The sequence below is a fragment of the Grammomys surdaster genome, unplaced genomic scaffold, assembly GCF_004785775.1.
Source record: "Grammomys surdaster isolate TR1022 unplaced genomic scaffold, NIH_TR_1.0 98, whole genome shotgun sequence".
Taxonomy (NCBI): domain Eukaryota; kingdom Metazoa; phylum Chordata; class Mammalia; order Rodentia; family Muridae; genus Grammomys; species Grammomys surdaster.
The window spans coordinates 10,104,916-10,123,352 of NW_021604577.1; the positions used below are offsets into that span (position 1 = coordinate 10,104,916).

General features: G+C 41.4%; 1 pseudogene; it reads left to right on the forward strand.

The window, feature by feature from the left end:
- The first annotated feature begins 1,052 nt into the window (after positions 1-1,052).
- LOC114633390 overlaps positions 1,053-18,437 on the forward strand; it is a 29,252-nt pseudogene continuing 11,867 nt past the window's right edge.

Consider the following 18,437-nt stretch of genomic DNA (forward strand, 5'->3'; position numbering starts at 1 on the left):
GACAGACCGTATCTCCAGGAAATGAGGGGACGCTGATAGAGGAGGACTCAAGTGTGTATGTGGGCATATGCACCCCTCTACGTACATATGCTACACACTCAAATACCACACGCAGACATACACACAGACACACACACCCTTGAAAAATCTGCTTTAAACGTTAATCATATCCAAAAACCTTCATATAAACATCTAGAATAATGTTTGGCCAAATAACCAAGTATCATAGCCCAGTCCAACTGACATGTAAAGTTAACCATTACAATACCTTATGCCCTTCTGTAACCCTCTGTCCTAGTTAGCTTTAACTGTCAACTTGAGAAACCCGTAGGGCCACCTGAGAATTTCAATTAAGGAGTTCACTAGATCAAATTGGCCTCTGAGGATGTCTGTGGAGGACTGTCTTGATTGTTGATTTGTTGTAGGAGGGCGTAGCTCACTGTGGGTGTGACAGCATTCCCTAGCTAGATTGTATAAGAATGTTAGCTCAGCAGGAGCCTGAGAACGAGCCAGCGAGAAGTGCTCCTCTATGGTTTCTATTTAAACTTCCTGTTTGAATTCCTGCCCCGACTTTCCTTAACGATGCCCTGTGGCCTGTAAGATGAAATAAGTCCTCTATTATTCTAAGTTTCTTTGGTCTGAATGCTTCATAACAGTTACAGGAATCAAACTAGAATATTACTTGAAGATTTTCTTGAAGTCGAGGTAAGGTATAAAATGTTTCGGAAGGAAGATATGATTTTTTTTTTTTTTTGTTATTTTGACTGCCACGGTCAGCAACACATCTCTAATTCTAAGCAAGAAACCCACTAGAAAGATTTGAGTAGTGTTAGGGTGACACATGCCTCTAGAAATGAGAAACACATAGTGGCTAGAAATCCAGGGAGTAAAGTATATACTTATGAGTGTGTCTTAGTTTGGGTTTTATTGCTCTGAAAAGACACCATGACTAAATCAACTCTTATAAAGGACAACAGTTAATAGGAGCTGGCTGAGAGTTTCAGAGGTTAAGTCCATTATCATCATGGTGGGAAGTGTGGTGACAAGCCGGCATGGTGCTGGATGAGGTGAGAGTTCTACATTTTGATCCAAAGGCAGCCAGGAGGAGTCTCTCTTCCACAGGCAGCCAGGTGGGGACTCTTTTCCACACTGGGAAGTTCCTAAACATAGGACCTCAGAGCCCATGCTCACAGTGACTCACTTTCCCCAACAAGGCCACATCCCCTAATAGCGCCACTTCCTGTGGGCCAAGAATATTCAAACTACCATAGAGGGTTAGTCAATAAAAATATTCAATAGCAATTAGACTTGAATTTTTAAAAATTTTATTGTTTGAGATTGTAATGCTGTGTCTTGATCAGATCCACCATTATTTTATTCTCTCCACCTCCTCTTACATACTCCTCCCCATTTTCCTTCCCAACTACATACATGCACTCTTTTTTTAAACCCAGTGAATTCACTTAGTGCTACCTCTATATACATAGGGCCAGGCTTGGAACATGGGCAGTCTACTAGAGGTAGCATCCCTGAAGAAAACTCTCCCTCCCCAAATAGTCATCAAGTGCCAACAGTTCTTCAGCTAGGCATAAAACTTCATGAACACCTCCCATATCCATGCTGGGATTTTGTCTGGATTGATGTTCTCCAGGTTGTGCACATGTAGTCACAGGTGTTGTGAGTTCATTCATGCCAAAGCCCTGTCATTTCCAGAAAACAGTATTTTTGTAAATTTAATTTAATATAGTTTTTTACTTATTCACCTTACATCCTGATCACTGCCTTTCTCCAGGTCACCCCTTCCCACAATCCTTCCCCCATCCCTCTCCTTCTTCTCTGAGCAGGTGGGCCTCTCTTGGTATCCCCCCACCCTGGCACTTCAGGTCTCTGCAAGGCTAACTGCTTCTTCTCCCATTGGAGGCTAGACAAGGGAGCCCAGCTAGAAGAACATAACTCACACAGAGGCAACAACTTTTGGGATAGTCCCTGATCCAGTTGTTCAGGACCCATGAAGACAAAGCTTCATATCTGCTACATATGTGCAGGGAGGCCTAGGTCCAGCCCATATATGTTCTTTGGTTGGTGGTTCATCCTCTGAGAGCTCCAAGGGTCCAGGTTAGTTGACTCTGTTGGTCTTCTTGTGGAGTTCCTATCCATTTTTGGGTCCACCATCCTTCCTCCTATTGTTCCATAAGAGTCCTCAAGCTCCATCCACTGTTTGGCTGTGCGTGTGTGGGTCTGTTTCTGTCTGAGTCATCTGCTTGGTGGAGCCTCTCAGAGGACAGAAAACAATATTTTACAGCAATCTTCCACTACCCCTGACATTTCCCATCATTCTGCCTTCCTCTTTGTGAAGATCCTTGAGCCTTGGGAGGAGTGGATAGGTATGATGTACATGTTCTGCCTCCAGCTGTGCATTTCACAGTCTCTCGGTCTCTGTACTAGAGTGAGAATTCTAGCACCTAATGGAAATTCTTGCCACTGATATTTAAAAAGGTCTCTTTTTATCTTATTATTAAGAGTAAGTTTTCAGTCAGGGTCAAGAAGTATATCTTGGTTAAGTGCCTATCACAAGGCTAAGAAGCTGTGACTAAGACAGCAAGGTTTGTAGCATAAATATGGCTTCTGGGAGTCTTGAGTAGGGTTCGTTCTTAGAGGACGGTATAGCTGAGGAGAGAAAAAAGATAGAGGAAGAAGAGACATTAAGGTGTATGTTTCTCAGTGGACATATTCTTGGGTTGGGAAGCTACCAAAAGCACCTTGTCTAAAATGTTTTTCTTATATTATTATTATTATCAATATTATTATTATAAAATACTCTTAACAGAATGTGAAGGTATTCTTGAAAGGTCTGTCAGTCAATCTCCTTACTGCCCTTTTGTTAGAGCATGTTTATTAAAAACTTACACATACTGGGGCTGGAGCGATGGCTCAGTGATTAAGAACACTGGCTTCATCTGTAGAGGATGGCGTTCAGTTCCAACACCCACATGGCAGCTTACAACTGCCAGTAACTCCAGGTTCAGGGAATCAGGTGCCCTATTCTTGCCTCTCTTGGCACCAGGTATGGACACACATACACAGAAGGCACACTCATACATATATAAAATAAAATCTAAAAATCTGAAAAACAAATCCTTAAAGAAACCTTAAAAAACCTTATACACACTCATTGTAAGAATAAAAAATTAGAATTGCATCCTTACGCTCTATTTTGGCAGTGTTGGCTCCCACAGTGTCTGCCATCATTTACTACTAGTTAATGTGAATTCAGTTTGGTAGGTCACCAGATATTTTCTTTAAGTATATAGCTGCCTTTACTTGGAAAGCATATAAAATAGCATCAATCAGAATGCTTTTAGTGAGAGAAACGTTGATTCAGGTCAGCTCATTTCGCAAGTACATTTGTTAGTTTGCAGCAGGAAGTCTGAAGGCAGGGTGCCCTACATTATGATCAGGGCTCGCTCAGTAGCTTTGATTCCCCCGCCTCTGTTTTCCTACATGTATTGGCTGGTCTCTCGATGGCTTTCCCCATGGTGGAGAGACGGATTTCAGTTGCTTGTGGGTTGCATGCTTCCTTGCTCACATGCAGTGCTGAGGGAGGAGCTCTGTCAACCAAGGAATCATTTGATGAAACAGGGTTAAGTTCGTGTCCATCCGAGTCAATGGGTCATCACACACTGATAGATCTAAGCTTGGGTTCTGTGCCAATACCTAAAGATGGACCTGGATCATCAATATTAATTGAGGCTAATTAGAAATCACCTCTGGAGCTGAAAAAAGGCTAGTCTCCACTAAGTCACCTGGCCTACATGGGAAAAATAAATGTATATTGTGACCAAAGACAGGTAAGAGATGTAGACCACTTGACTGGTTTGTTTTTGTTAACTTGACACAAGCGATGGTTGCCTCAGGTTAGGAAACATCCCATGCTACAGATTTTGGAACCTCTTTCCTACCCTTTGCTGCGATCTGCCAGCCTTTGTCACTCTCATAACCTACTCTGTCACTTTCCTGAGTCTTCACATGATAGCACCTTGGTTCCTGGGTCATGATTGTGGCTTTTTGAGACAGGATCTCATGTAGCTCAGGCTGGCCTTGAACTTATTACATAGCTGAGGCTGATTTTTGAACTCCTGATCCTCCTGACCCACCACACCCATGCTGGGATTACAGTTATACAGCACCACAATAGACTTCAAAGGATACTTTGTTTAGTTCAGTTGAACCCAGATATCCAAGTTTTATTAGTGGTACATACTTTTTGACTATACAGCTTGAGCCACAGGGATCACTTTAAGGAGAGAAAAGGAGAGCCAACTTTGGGTGTTAAAGCAGGGTGTGTTTTTATGTGCCTTAGTCTTGTTCTGCCTCAACAACTTTGCCATTAAACAACGTATTAGGCCACAAGGCTAGAATATTTGTAGATTAGAAGTCTCTATAACTAAGCCAAGCTAAAGTTAGTTGGGTTCTAGGTGGCTGTGCAAATGACAAACAATTCAAGGGGGAATTATTAGTAAGGGAAAAAAATCATCATCCTATAAAATATAATCAGCTCAGATGCCAGATAAAAGCTCACAGCAAAATCACAGCATTTACTCTTGGTTGACCTAAAAATCCCATATTCTGGAGGCCATCCAGCTGAGCAATACATTATTAGTTTCCCACTAGCTTACAGGAGATAATACCTCTGACATGTGGGTTTAATTTGAAGGCTGCCTTTGCTAAAACCATTGACTCTTTGCTGGAGCCCATTGCTATCTGTTGGATGACTAAATTGAAATGAAAGGCCTGGAATTTTGCCTTCATACTGTGTTTTTCCCTTCTACTATTTCTGCCTTTGAGTCAGACTTTACTCAACCATGCATGGAGACATACCTACCATTTGAGAACTGTTCTATTCAAGATTATAATGCAGCATGAACTTGGCCTATTGCTCATTGGAGTGGATATGTGTTCTATCCCACGCTTGTGCTTTCTTTGCAACTTAAGCACCTATAGTTTCTTGGCCTTATTATAAGGCTCAGGCTGAATCATGAGTCTGCAGTGTTCCCATGGGCTGATGAGTAACTTAGCATTTCCTGGGTTAAGTTGAAGGCCACTGAGCGCAAGGCCAGGGAGTTCATATGCAAGAACATCTTTTGAAGCTACATCTGTGACTAATGTATAGTTCTCAAATGTCACCTTCAGAAGAAAAGAAACACCTGGTGTTCCTTTGTTACATGAATGGACTGGTCACCTCTGGTCACCATTGGCTCCCTTGGCTCAAGTCAGCTGGTTCACGCCAATGTCCTAGTAGAGGGACCTTGCTTGTCTTGTCTGTAATATGTGGATTCATCTCATTTCTTCTGTTTTCATTCTATGAGATCCTCTCTTCCCCATCCGAAGCACAGCCATCAGTACTTTGGCTCACGTGCCAAAGCTGAAAGCTCTCCAGGTCGCAGGTGGCTCACAGTGGTATCCAAGGTGATAATTGAAAGTCACAGGCACAGAGACAACCTAGAAGCTAATTTTACTTTAGAATCATATTTCTTTTTTGAGACATTCTGCTGGCAATTAGAGGGGAATGTAATGATCCTTATATCAAAGTCTTCTTTGATGGTGTAACTTGGAAGCAGGTAGATGACTGAGTCAGAAGTGACCTGGGACTCACAGGACAAGTTAGTTATTTGAAGATGGGGGATTGATGATATAGAAGGCACATGTAGAGTCTCCTTGGCTTGGGGACCTGTGGAGCTGTGAGCAGCCTTACCCTGGTGGTGGGGTGTGCTGCTAGAGATGCAGACTCCTCAGTGGGAACCAGGAGAAGACAGGCTGAGTTCAAGCAGACTGTTTTTGTACAGGAAGAGAGTCTCCATGGGATCTCAGCACACAGAGCTGGGGATATAGGAAGAGTGAGACAAACACAAACACTTCGTCTGTGCTCTGTCCCTGGTTTCTGGTTCTTACTTTTAGCTCTCTGCAGTGGAAGTGAAGACCACCATGTGGGTCACCTACAGATGTCCCACTTATTCATACTTTGTTTTAAAATGATTGCTTTCAACAAGTAAAAGTTTTTGAACTCTTATTATCTATGAGAAAAAAGACTAAGGACTCCTGGCTTCTGCCACTCTTTGTTACCACCCTCTCTCTGGACCCTAACTGCTCACTGAGAAGAAAGGTGGGTGACTTTGTCATCCCATTCCTGAACTTCCGCCAATCCTTGGTGCAGGCATTGCCTTGCCAAGAACTCCCAAGGTACCTCTTGCTCTGTAAGCCCTTAAAATCACTTAGTGATGCTTATCAACAGCTAACATTAATGAAGAGTGGTGAAAATCTCAGATAGCTTCCCAGAACTGCCAGCAGAAAATCAATCTGATCTGGGCCATTTTTTTTTTTTGGAGGAGGGGGCTAGGGAATGTTAAAAATTATAGAAATAAAGCAGATTTTTTTTTTTTTTTTAGTTTTTGCTTTATAAGATTTTCTGTATTAGCACTTCAAAATTTTTGAGACAAAGTGCCATGTAGGCCAGACTGGACTCAGACTTGCTTTGTAGTTGAGAAGGACTTCATTTTCTGATGCTCCCATTTCTCTCTCAGTGGTGGAATTTTGGGACTATACCACCATGAGCAGTTCTGTGAGATCAAACTTATAGTTTTATACATTCTAGGAAAGTATTCTACTGACTGAGCCGCGTCCTGAGAGCTCTATATTATTTTAAGTGCTAAGCTGCCAGTTCCACCTATTTTTTTTTTTAAAAAAACTGTAGAATGTAATTGGATGAACTCCGAGAAAGAAAATATATCAGAAACACTTGGAATATTTAAAAATTTTCAATTTAAAATTATCTTCAATTTATAAATATTTTAGAAACTGATCATGATGTTAGTAAATTGGCTCACAGAGAATATAACAGGCTTGCACGGAAGATGATATGTGAGTGAGCTATTATCTTTAATATGAAGATCAACTTTGTCATGACCACAATATACAAAGTGGACTTCAAAATACCACAATACAGGGAGACAAGAAAAGTTAAGGAATGTTTTATATGTTCCCCGCGAGCACAGTAAATACTCAGGGCAATTTTGGTTGGGGTTTGAGTTTTAGTTAGATTTAGGAAGTTTTGATCAAACAGTTTTGATCATGAAGGCTCAGACTCTAGGAGCTAGAGACTTTGCTATTCTTTTTTTTTTTTTCAATTTATTTATTTTTATGTACGTAAGTACACTGTTCATCTCTTCAGACCCAGCAGAAAAGGGCATCAGATCCTATTACAGATGATTGTGAGCTACCATGTGGTTGTTGGGAATTTAACTCAGGACCTCTAGAAGAGCAGTCAGTGTTTTTAACCACTGAGCTATCTCTCTAGCCCCATCCTTGCTGTTCAAGTATGAAAATCTGAGTTCAGATCCCAGCATTCATAGAAAAAGGGTGTGGCTGTGCAGGTGGCTGTGACCCCAGTGCTATGGAGGCAAAGACAAGAGGATTGCTATAGTTTGGTGGCTCCAGGTTCAATGAGATTCCCTATCTCAGAGGGATACGGTGAAGAGTGATAGCACAGGGTGACCAACTATCTTCCTATGCACGTACCACAGAACAAAACAAAGTGAAACACAAAACAAAGCCCAAGATTCAGGCTTTAGAGTCTTGAGAGAGAGCTCAGTCCATAAACTGTTTGCTAGATAAACAGGAGGCCTAAGTTCAGTCCTCAGCGCTCATGTAAAAAGCTGAGTGTGGTGATGGATGTTTACAATCTCAGTCCTGGGCTGTTGGGCCTCATTTCGGCCCTGGTTTCGGCCTTGTGGACAAACCGGAGCCTGGCTCAAGTTTCTGTGGCCTTGTGGGAGAATCTAAGCCTGGTTCGAGTTTGAGACCTGACATAGTCACTTCCATACTGGAGTGACTCAACAGGATCTGCTTGGCCCTGCCTCTGCTCAGCTGTTGCTGATGTAGAGATTTGCCATTGGCCCTGTCAGTCACCCCATACCCTCTGTCACCCTTCCCCACCCCCTACGTCATCTCACTCCACCAATATCCCTCCTCCCTATGCTCCAAGTTTATATAAACAAGAGGTTGTTACATTAAAGTTGAGTTCCTGCTTCGACAAGACTCCCGGCCTGGTGTGATTTTTTGGGCCAACACTCACTATCCTGCTCAGCTCTGGAGAGTCCCAGTGGGACTCGGACCTCTCTCCCCTCTTGCCTGGACCTGCAGGCTTTAAGGAGCCGACACTGGGGAGGTGGAGGCACATGGATCTTGAGGCTTGACAGCTAGCCTACCTAGCCCACTGTGTGAATCTGGCTATGAGAGATTCTGTCTCCCAAAACAAACAGTAAGGGTCCTCAGGATTGATACCTGTGCTCCCCTAACTTAGCCTATAGAGTGGTGTGGTGACACATGCCTATAGTTCCAACACTTGGGAAACTAAGCCAGGAGGGTTATGAGTGTGAAGCCAGGCTGGTTTGGGCTACAGAGTAAGACCCTGTATAAAAAAAAAATGTAAAAGAGAATAGAACTCTATGTCTGTTAATAGCTAGCTGTAAATATTACATCTCTAAGAATTTTCTTGGTGAAATTTAATATCACAAGCATTTATTGAATGCTTAATTATGTTCAAAGCTCCTTACAATGGGCTGGAACTATGGACACTAATCTAGCCTTCCGGGAGCTGAGTTTTCATATGTATGTAAAATAGCAAAAGACTTCTAAAAGAATTAGTCTAAGACAGTATTATCATTCTTTACTCAGAAGCTGGTTCTGCCCAGAGGAAGCATTCACCGATGTTTCTTGAGATGTATAAATTTGTACGCCCAGAATTGACTGAGAGAAGGAGCCGACCATCATCTACTTCCAGTCAGCATGCAGATTTGACTGGACACCCCTGTTTGAAACTACGACAGTGTGACCTTTATCCTTGCCCTGGAGCACAGAGGCTCTGCAGTCCAGCTCTCCAGCTGTGTGCCCACACTCATCTATTCTGGTGTACTAGGAGGAGGGGACCAGATGCAGAAGCTCAAGAAATTCTCTGGGCTTAGCCCAGTGTCTCACTTCACCTACAAGATAACATTTGCCTCTTATTTTTGAAGATATCTTGTCTGAACACTTTCCAGCTTCCCAAATCTGTTAATGTTATGTACTGTCATTGCTTTAATCAGCATGTTTTTAAAACAGATACATATATATTTTTTAAATGTGTATGTGTCTGTGTGCGTGGAGGCCACAAATGTGTGAGATCTCTGGAGGCAGGAAGTGGATGTCTGATCCCTTGGAGTTGGGTTTACAGGAAGATGTGAACACATTTGACATGGTGTTGGGGACTGAACTCAGGTCCCCTGGAAGAGCAGCAAGTGCTTTTAACTCCAGTTTAACACTCACAGAATTCATGCAGAACTCCACCTTTAGACTTACCATTGTTTGAAGCTTATTAGTGTTTATTGCTTTACTTTTATATTTTTGAGAATACCTAGGTCCAAACCTGTGCCCTGGACACAGAATGAAGACCCATCATTTCTATGTGATTGTTCTCAGATCACCACATGAGTCAGTCAGTTCGGTTGTAGGCATAGCTCATTTGTGTTCCATGTTGACAAAATGGACTCATATTACATGTTCTGTGAAGGGTATGATCATATTATATACTGTGGTGGTTTAAATATGCTTGGGTCTTCCAGCACTATGTCTTCCTGCCTGTTGCCACACTTCCCACCATGAAGATAATGGACTAAACCTCTGAAACTGTAAGTCAGGCCCAGTTAAATGTTTGCTTTTGTAAGACTTGCTTTGGTCATGGTATCTCTTTACAGCAATGAAACCCTAACTAAGACATGTACCACAATGCCTTTGCAGACTGCACAAACCCTTTACTAGGCAGACTGCTACTGGAAGTGGGAGATGAGGTTTTAACAGGCACGCAACCGATCTGAAAGAACTCTACCTTAGGCATTCTGAGGGAAGTAAGGTACACCCATGGAAAGTGTAACACAGCAAAACACTCTCCTTCTGTTGAATGTTGTGCATGAAGAGCCTCCACTGCACTCTGAGTAGTTCAGCAAGTTCAGAGCTCTCTAAACCTTTTCAGGGGTGAAGAAGATGGCCTGTTGATTCAGAGAACAAACCCAGGAACCACATGCTCCTGCCCAGATCCCCAGCTCTGTAGACTGTAAAGCTGTGTAGACTGCAGGCAAGCCTCATACTCTTGGCTCAGCTTCGTTCCCAAATAGGTGGAAATGATAGTGATAATAGAAGTTGTATAACTTTTGTGAGAGTTAGATGAGCACTATGATGGATAACCAGACAGAGAGAGAGATAGACAGATAGATAGAATATCTATCTTTGGATAAGATCTATCTTTCCAAATTGTACCCCAATGAGCCACTTGCTCCAAGTAGATACTTCAGACTGTTCAGGAGGGAAATTAGGACCCTCATGATATAAGCAGCTCTCAACTGTCCAGTCACTCTTTATATTTTTGCTTTTTCTTTCCTCTGTAATGTTATGAGTACATATGCTTAATTATGAAAAGGACAGTTTAGCATTCAGGTAATCCACGCTTTGCTGTGAAGACCAAGAGGCCTTTCCTGAAGTGGAAAGATGAGTACTGTGTTTCAACTAAGATGACCACAAAGATTCGTTCATTTGTATTTAGTCCATGAGAAGATCTAATGGTTATGACAAAGGCATTTAGCAACTGACATTCTTTTTCTAATTTTTTTATTCAATTATTTTTATTGAGTATTATATTTACATTTCAGATGTTATTCCCTTACCCCATTCCCCACAGCCCCCCAGGGGGGTCCGGGGGGGGTGCCCCGGAGGGTGGGTCGAGGGAGGATGTGTCCGCACCTACCCCCCACTCCTACCTCCCCACCCTCGAATTCCCCCACACTCGGTGTCCAGCCTTCATGGGACCAAGGACCTCCTCTCCCACCTATGCCTGACAAGGCCATCCTCCCCTACATATACAGCTGGAGCCATGGGTCCCTCCCTAAGTGCTCCCAGGCTGGTGGTTTAGACCCTGGGAGCTCTGGTTGGTTGGTATTGTTACTCTCCTCATGGGGCCACAAACCCTTTCAGCTCCTTCAGCTCCTTCTCTCTAACTCCTCCATTGGGAGCCCCTTGATCTGTTTAATGGCTAGTTGTGAGCATCTGCCTCTGAATATGTCAGACTCTGGCAGACCTCTAAGGAGACAGGTATATCAGGTTCCTGTCAGCATGTACTTCCTGACATCCACATCAGCATCTACCTTTGGTGACTGCACATGGAATGGATACTCAACTGGAAAGGTCTCCAGACGGCCCTTCCTTCAGTTTCTGTCCCACACTTTGTCTCCATATTTGCTCTGTTGAGTATTTTGTTACTCCTTCTAAGAAGGAAGGAAGCACCCCCACTTGGTCTTCCTTCTTCATTAGCTTCATGTGGTCTGTGAGTTGAATCTTGGGTATTGTGAGCTTCTGGGTTAATATCCAGTAATCAGTGAGTGAATATCATGTGTGTTCTTTTGTGACTGGGTTACCTCACTCAGGATGATATTCTCTAGTTCAATCCATTCACCTAAGAATTTCTCAAATTCATTGTTTTTAATAGCTGAGTAATACTCCATTGTGTAAATGTACCACATTTTTTTGTATCCATTCCTCTGTTGAAGGACATCTGGGTTCTTTCTAGCTTCTGGCTGTTATAAACAAGGCTGCTATGAAGCTTGGTATTGTTTTAAAGCTTTTCAATCCTTTAAATCTTTAAAGCTTTTCAATCCTTGTGGTTTAAAATTCCTGGACCCGGAGAATTACACTGTAATTTTACTTTAAATGGACATATAACAATCATACATATATACAGGACACAGTGTGGATACCATGTTTGAGGTCAGTCTAAGTTACATAGTGAAAACTCTTTCTCAAAAAATAAAAGCCAAACCCTAACCCAAACCAAAACTGAATACAGGTTTCTGAACCTAGGAACACTGTAGTTATTTAGCCTTTTAATACCAGATAGAACTTGTAGTGGGCACTCTTCGATCTTGAGGAAGTAAGTCAAAGCGATACACCAAGAAAGACAAGTTGCTCTTCTGCCTTCACATGAGTGCTGTGGTATACATGAAATGCCCCTCCTACCTGCATTTACTAGGGGTACCCAAGAAACAAGTTACATGGAGTAACTTTAATGATATACATGTAGAAGAGACTGGAGGGAAGTGGTAGCCTTCAGCCTTTACCTGTAGCTGCCTGCTAGAGGGTAGAACTAACCCTTTCTCTTCTGACTCTGTAATTACTCGTTAGTACAGTAGAATTCCTAGCTGAAACTATCTAATGAGGCAGGGACACAGGTGAACATTTATAGGAATAGGTTACCTTTCCCACAGTGACTCTTTTATTGTTGATATTTAGCCTGGTGGGTACAAAGCACATCCATTTGTAGCCACTGAGAGGACCACGGCCACCCTGCTGCTGTTTCTGTTCCCGTCAATACCACATTTTCCTCAGCTCTGCTTCTCACGGCTCACAGTCAGCTCACCAGTTGGCTCCAGAGGCACACTGCTTTTTGTGTCAAGCATGCCTGAGGATTCCTGAGAAAACTGTAGTCTCTGTTTGGAAACCACAGAATGCAAAGGCTTTCCTTAAAGTCCATTTCTTCTTTGCGTATGCGGCGATAGCACTGTGCTATGTGGCTTCTGTTGGTTTCATTTATTATTTTGGAAGTGGTCTCCTTCTGGTAAGGAGGCACATTAATCTTTTTGTGGGCGAAGCTTTTAGTATCTGGACATCTTTAGCTCTTTAATCATTTAATCAAATGGTTAGAAAGAATTGATTATTCTGTCTAGTCTGGATAAAATCAGGAACTACAGGGCTGGCTTTTTTTTGGCATTTCTCTTAGAATCAGCTCTTCTTTGTATTTTCCATACGTTCATTGTTTGCTATTCTATTTCTAGTTTTTAAATTTTATAAACTTTATTGTAAAAAATTGCAGGTAAAATCATCATCATACACTAAATTAATTAGATTCAAAGTCTATACAAAGTCTAACTCTAAAGAAGATTGTTGAGACAGACGGATGCATAGTTTATTAGAATAAAATGTGATTAAAATAACCAAATTTCTAATTGTTGAACTCTATTTTATATATAGTTTATTAATATTTTACAGTATCTATTGTTATTATTATCATTTCCTTTGTAACAGAATCTCAAACACATAGCCCTATCTGTTGGGAACTTGCTCTGTAGATGAAGTTAGTTTCAAATTTGCAGCAATCCTCTTGCCTCCGCCTCCTGACAGCACTGGCTAAAACAGGTCTTTAAAAATAGCTGTTGCCAAGACTACAGGTTGCTCTCCGCAAACTGATGGTAAGACCATGTTATCAAAGACGACATCTACATAGCTCATTGAACATGAGAAGTCAAGCTGGAGGCTATCTACCACCTTCATCTCTACTAACTAGTGTTTATGATGCAGGAAAGAACTCTGTGTGCTACCAAAGGAGAAAGCTAAACCCCAACCTAACTACAATCCCTTCAGGCTGCAATGGTGAACTGTGAGCAAGATGTGTTGGTGCAATAGTGGTACAAACCCCGTGAGACTAACCAACCAATATTTGATTGGATTTAAGACTTTCCCCATGAGAAGGAACCCATCTCTGACACTGCTTGGGTGGCTAAGAATCCAAGGTGAGGTAGGCCAAAGAAAATCAAATGCTACTCTTCTGCTAAAAGAATGCAGCCACAAAAAACCTCACAATGACATTCTGCTATATTGTTAGATCAGGGTGTTGCTCAGTCATCACCAGAGAAGCTTCCCCCTGAAGTCGATGGAAATAAATACGGAGACCCACAGCGGATCCTTGTGCAGAGTGAGAGACCTGGAAACACTCAGCTCTAAATGAGATGCCTCCATCAGTTCCCATCAAGAGCCGGAGGGGATGGAGGCATAGCAGGGCCAGTGCATACATGAACTCATGGGAACTGTGGCAGCATGCACAGGTCCTGCACAGGCCCAGGTTTGATAGGGTCCAAGTGTTGAGAGGACAGTTGGATACAAGCCCACATCCCTACTCAGAAACTAGCTCCAATTGACAACTGCTCACAAATGGAAAATTAATTTTCTCCAATGTTGTCTCACTGGGTTTATAAACTACTCTTAAGGCCATGCCCCATGCCCAGAAGTAGATGGCCAACACAAAATAAACTCAGTGCTACTTTTGAAGTTTTTTTTGGTCTCATAATGCTTTGTCTGGATTTTTTTTCTTACTTTACAGGTCTTTTGCTTATATATTATGGTTTCCATCTGATTTTGTGTTTCCATACGTGTGTGACTGTGTGTCTCTGCAGTGATATGTGTTTCTTGTGCTTTTTTCCTTTGGCTCTTTTTCTTGTTTTGTCCTAGTCATGTTTTTTTAACAAACTTATGCTATTATTACTTTTTCCTTTTCTTTTCTCTCTCTCTTATAGATGCTTGTTTGTTTTCTAATGAGAGAAACCAAGGTAATTTGGACGGTTGGGGAGGTGAGGATGATCTGAGAGCAGTGGGGGAATAATCAGAACATATTGTATGAAAAAATATTTTCAATTAAAAAAATGAAGAGAGGTGGCTTAGCGGTGAAGACAGAATCCTGCTTTTATAGAGAACCTGAGTTCAATTCCCAGCACCCACATCAGGCAGCTCATAACTGCCTGGAACTGAGGCTCCAGAGGAGGTGACACTCCCTTGTGACCTCTTGGGCAAAACTGCACTTACTTACATAAGTGCAAATATCTAGATATGTCCATCCTTGCCCACCCAATCCCCCATCCCTCAGTCCCCTTAGCATATCTGTAATTAATATGATAAATCTAAAATGTTTCATAATAAGAACAATATATGCTCATGGAGAGGAGTGAAAGATACAGGTAATTATAATGGATAACGATTATCAGTACAATAATGCAGTTTGGCTTTTATATTATTTTACTTTGCATAGTTCTGAGCATCAAAAGCTGTCTATCAATGTTTGTTTACATGTTGTAAATATATTGTATCCTAGATACTGCTTCATACATATATCTTTACTAAACTAGATAAGTCCTTTATGTTTATATACAATTAAATCATAATTTTGATGGACTTCACAATAACTACATTGTTATCATACAATTATTTTTTCTTTACTAAGTCTCCAATGGTGTGAAATAGATAATTTTGTTTCTTGCTTCTGTTTCCAGTTCCTCAAATGAGGACACACATTTCTATGTATGTTCTGTTTCTGCAATATCACCAGGCATTTGATAAAGACTGATAAAATTTTCCAAAAAGGTCACATCACCTGACACTCCTGCCAACGAATGCCACAACTCTCCACACTAGAGTTTTCAGCCAGAGTGTCTCTGACTATAACTAATTGGCAGCTTAATGGTGTGACTTTTCCTGAACTTGATTTTGTCACCCACTTGTATGGTAGAAGACAGCTCTCCAAGTTTTCTGGCTTTCATTACATCACCCCAGAGCAACACCTGCCTCCTAGAGTTATTCTGAGAGTAAATGGAATGCTGTATGTAATGCACTTAGAATCATCCCTAGTCTATAAGATGCACTGGGCAAACATTTCCTGCTTTATTAAGTATAGAATTAAAGAAGTATGGTGATACATTGATCTGACACTGCTGTCTTGATTATCTGTGTATTATGTCTTAAGTCAGTCATAGTCAAATATTTTTTTTGGATTCTTTTAAAATCTTTTTTAAACATTTGAGTTATGGTATAATTACACCACCTTCTCCTTTCTCCCTCTAAATCTTCTTACATATCCCTCCTTGCTCTCTTTCAAATTTCTGACCTCTATTTCTAAACACACACACACACACACACACACTACTAAATATAATCTCCTCAGTCTGCAAAAGTTACTTGTATGTTTTCAGACTGACTATTTAATATTAGACAACCAATTGGTGTGCTTTTCACTGGTGGACTCTCTCTCTCTCTCTCTCTCTCTCTCTCTCTCTCTCTCTCTCTCTCTCATCATTTTTCAGTTTCCTGTAGTTCTTTGTATAGGTTGAGGCTTCATGGGCTTTCCCCAGCCACTCTCACATGTGAGTTGGTGTCCTCTTGGATCAGGTTATGCTCAGGTAATCATACTTTATGGGTCTGATGCTACTAGGAGACACTGTCACAGCAAAAGTCCTCATCCTTTGGCTCTTATAATTTTCCCACCCTCAGTTCCACAATGTTCCCTGAACCTTAGGTGCAGGAGTGTTTTGTAGATATAATCATTGGGGTTGACCTTCACAACTCTGCATTTTGATTGGTTGTAGCTTTCTGTAGTGGCCTCAATCTATTGCAAAGAGTAGTTTCTTTGATAAGGGATGAAGTCTACACTTATCTGTGGGTATAAGGACAAGTGTTTACATTGTTAGTGATTATGCTGGTTTAGTAAAGTAGTGGTTGTAGTTTCTCCTCCAAGATCTATAAGTTCCCTAGCTCTGGGTAGTTGCTAGGTTTCATTACCTGGCATGATTTCCTTTTTGTTGAATGGGGTTGTTTGATTCTTATAGGCTTACCAAACTGTAGTAATTGATTTTATCTTTTAAATTTTGTAACAACTCTGAGCAGTCCAATGTTGACCTAACATATGAAATGTAACAGCTCCATAAGGACTAATGTGGTATACCTTGTAGACTGAGCTCCTGAGATTAAACATCTTTAGGAACGCTAATTAATTCCAGAAAAGAAGAGCAGCTGGAGAGTCTTTTCGTCTAAGAAAGCTTAAATAGCCACAATAATATTTTATTTACAGAGCATAGTCATAAACTCTAAGATCTCTGTGAAAGGAAACTAACCAGGCACAGAAATTGGTGCAGGTGGGGTGATTGTTTCTCCAGTAAGGCAGAACTGTGTTTCCAGCTGAGAATTTCATCAAAGGAATGAAGATTATACAGATGTGTGTGATACTTACTATTCTAAATGGGCCATGTATTCAGGGATGCTGAGGAATTTGAATGCAATCTGTTATCACCATAAACTCAGATATATCGACTTCTTTCCTTCCCCGTCTCCCTCCCTCCTTCTCTTCTTCCTTCCATCCCTCTTCCTTTCCCTACCTGAGGCATAGAAGGAATTTAATTTAATAATGATATGATGCCGTTTGAATCCAATACAATGAACTGTTTCATGCCCCAGCAGAACCTGTCAGGTTAGCACTGGGGTGAGTGGGTGAATTAGTTGCCAATTCTTTCTGAGCATATATAACTTAAAGTAAAAAAGTATCATCGGCCATTATTCCCGGAAGGGCTTATTTTGAGTATTTCTTTGACTGGATTGAGAATATTTAGATAGCCAGTGAGGTATGGACTGTTCTCTATTTGTTGGTAGACTCTGGGATTATATTGCTACTGCTGAAAGGCAAATGCAGGTGATTTGGCATTTGAGAGGAAAGAATGGTTGGCTTGTCCCAGGTGTATATGTGAAGGGGTTTCTGAGGGAGACTAACCTTTGAGTTAGTGGACTGACTGGGGAAAAGGTGTCCTCCATGTGAGTGGCCACCATGTAAACAACTGGGGACAAATGGAGCAACGTCAGAGATGGATGGATTCATGCTCTCATAGGCCACTGTCCCTGGCCTGGGGACCTTATAACTCCAGATTCTATATTCCTTGACTCTGTAACTCATGCTAGTGTTCTCCTAAGCTTTGGGGGGCTTCATCCTTGTTCTGAAAACTCCATCATTGGCATTCCTGATTTCCCAGGTGTTTGGAATTCACCCAAGTCATGCTCTGAGCTGTGCCAAATCTCTAGCCATTCCGATTAAGCCTCAATGACCAAGGGGATCAAAGCTCTTAATAAGCCTTTTTCTCTTTTTATTCACATCCCATGGCTTCAGTTTTCTGGAACCTGACAAAAGCAGTTCCTTATTGTTTGCATATTCAGGCACCCAAAGAAAAGGCTGGGTCTCAGAGTGCTTCCATGTAACTAGGGAAGCCCTTCATCAAACAACAGGTAGTCTAATGGTGAAGGACCAGAGCAAGGGAAGAGAAAGCCGGTGATGATGACACAGATGACAAGAATGGGTGGGAGCGGTGGTGTGATAGCAATTATATAATGGTGACAATAACACATCTTATTTCTGAAAACGTAAGGAATCACTTTTTATATGTCATGGTAGGACTAAGAAACTTTCCCGAAAGTCATATATTCTGGAAAAGATTTTCAGTTTCCTTTCAAGCAGAAAAGCTACTTCTGGCAAAACTCAGTCCTAGGTTTTATCTGATAAGAATCAGTTATGTCTCTCTTCTTGTGAATCTGATGCTTTCCCCTGAAGGGCATAAATGTCATAGCTTGAATAAACCTCAGAAATGCTACAGCAGGCTTTCGTTTGAAAGGTCAAAATAGAAGGACACTATTCGGAGAGACCGAAAGAAGAAGAAGAAGAAGAAGAAGAAGAAAAAGAAGAAGAAGAAGAAGAAGAAGAAGAAGAAGAAGAAGAAGAAGAA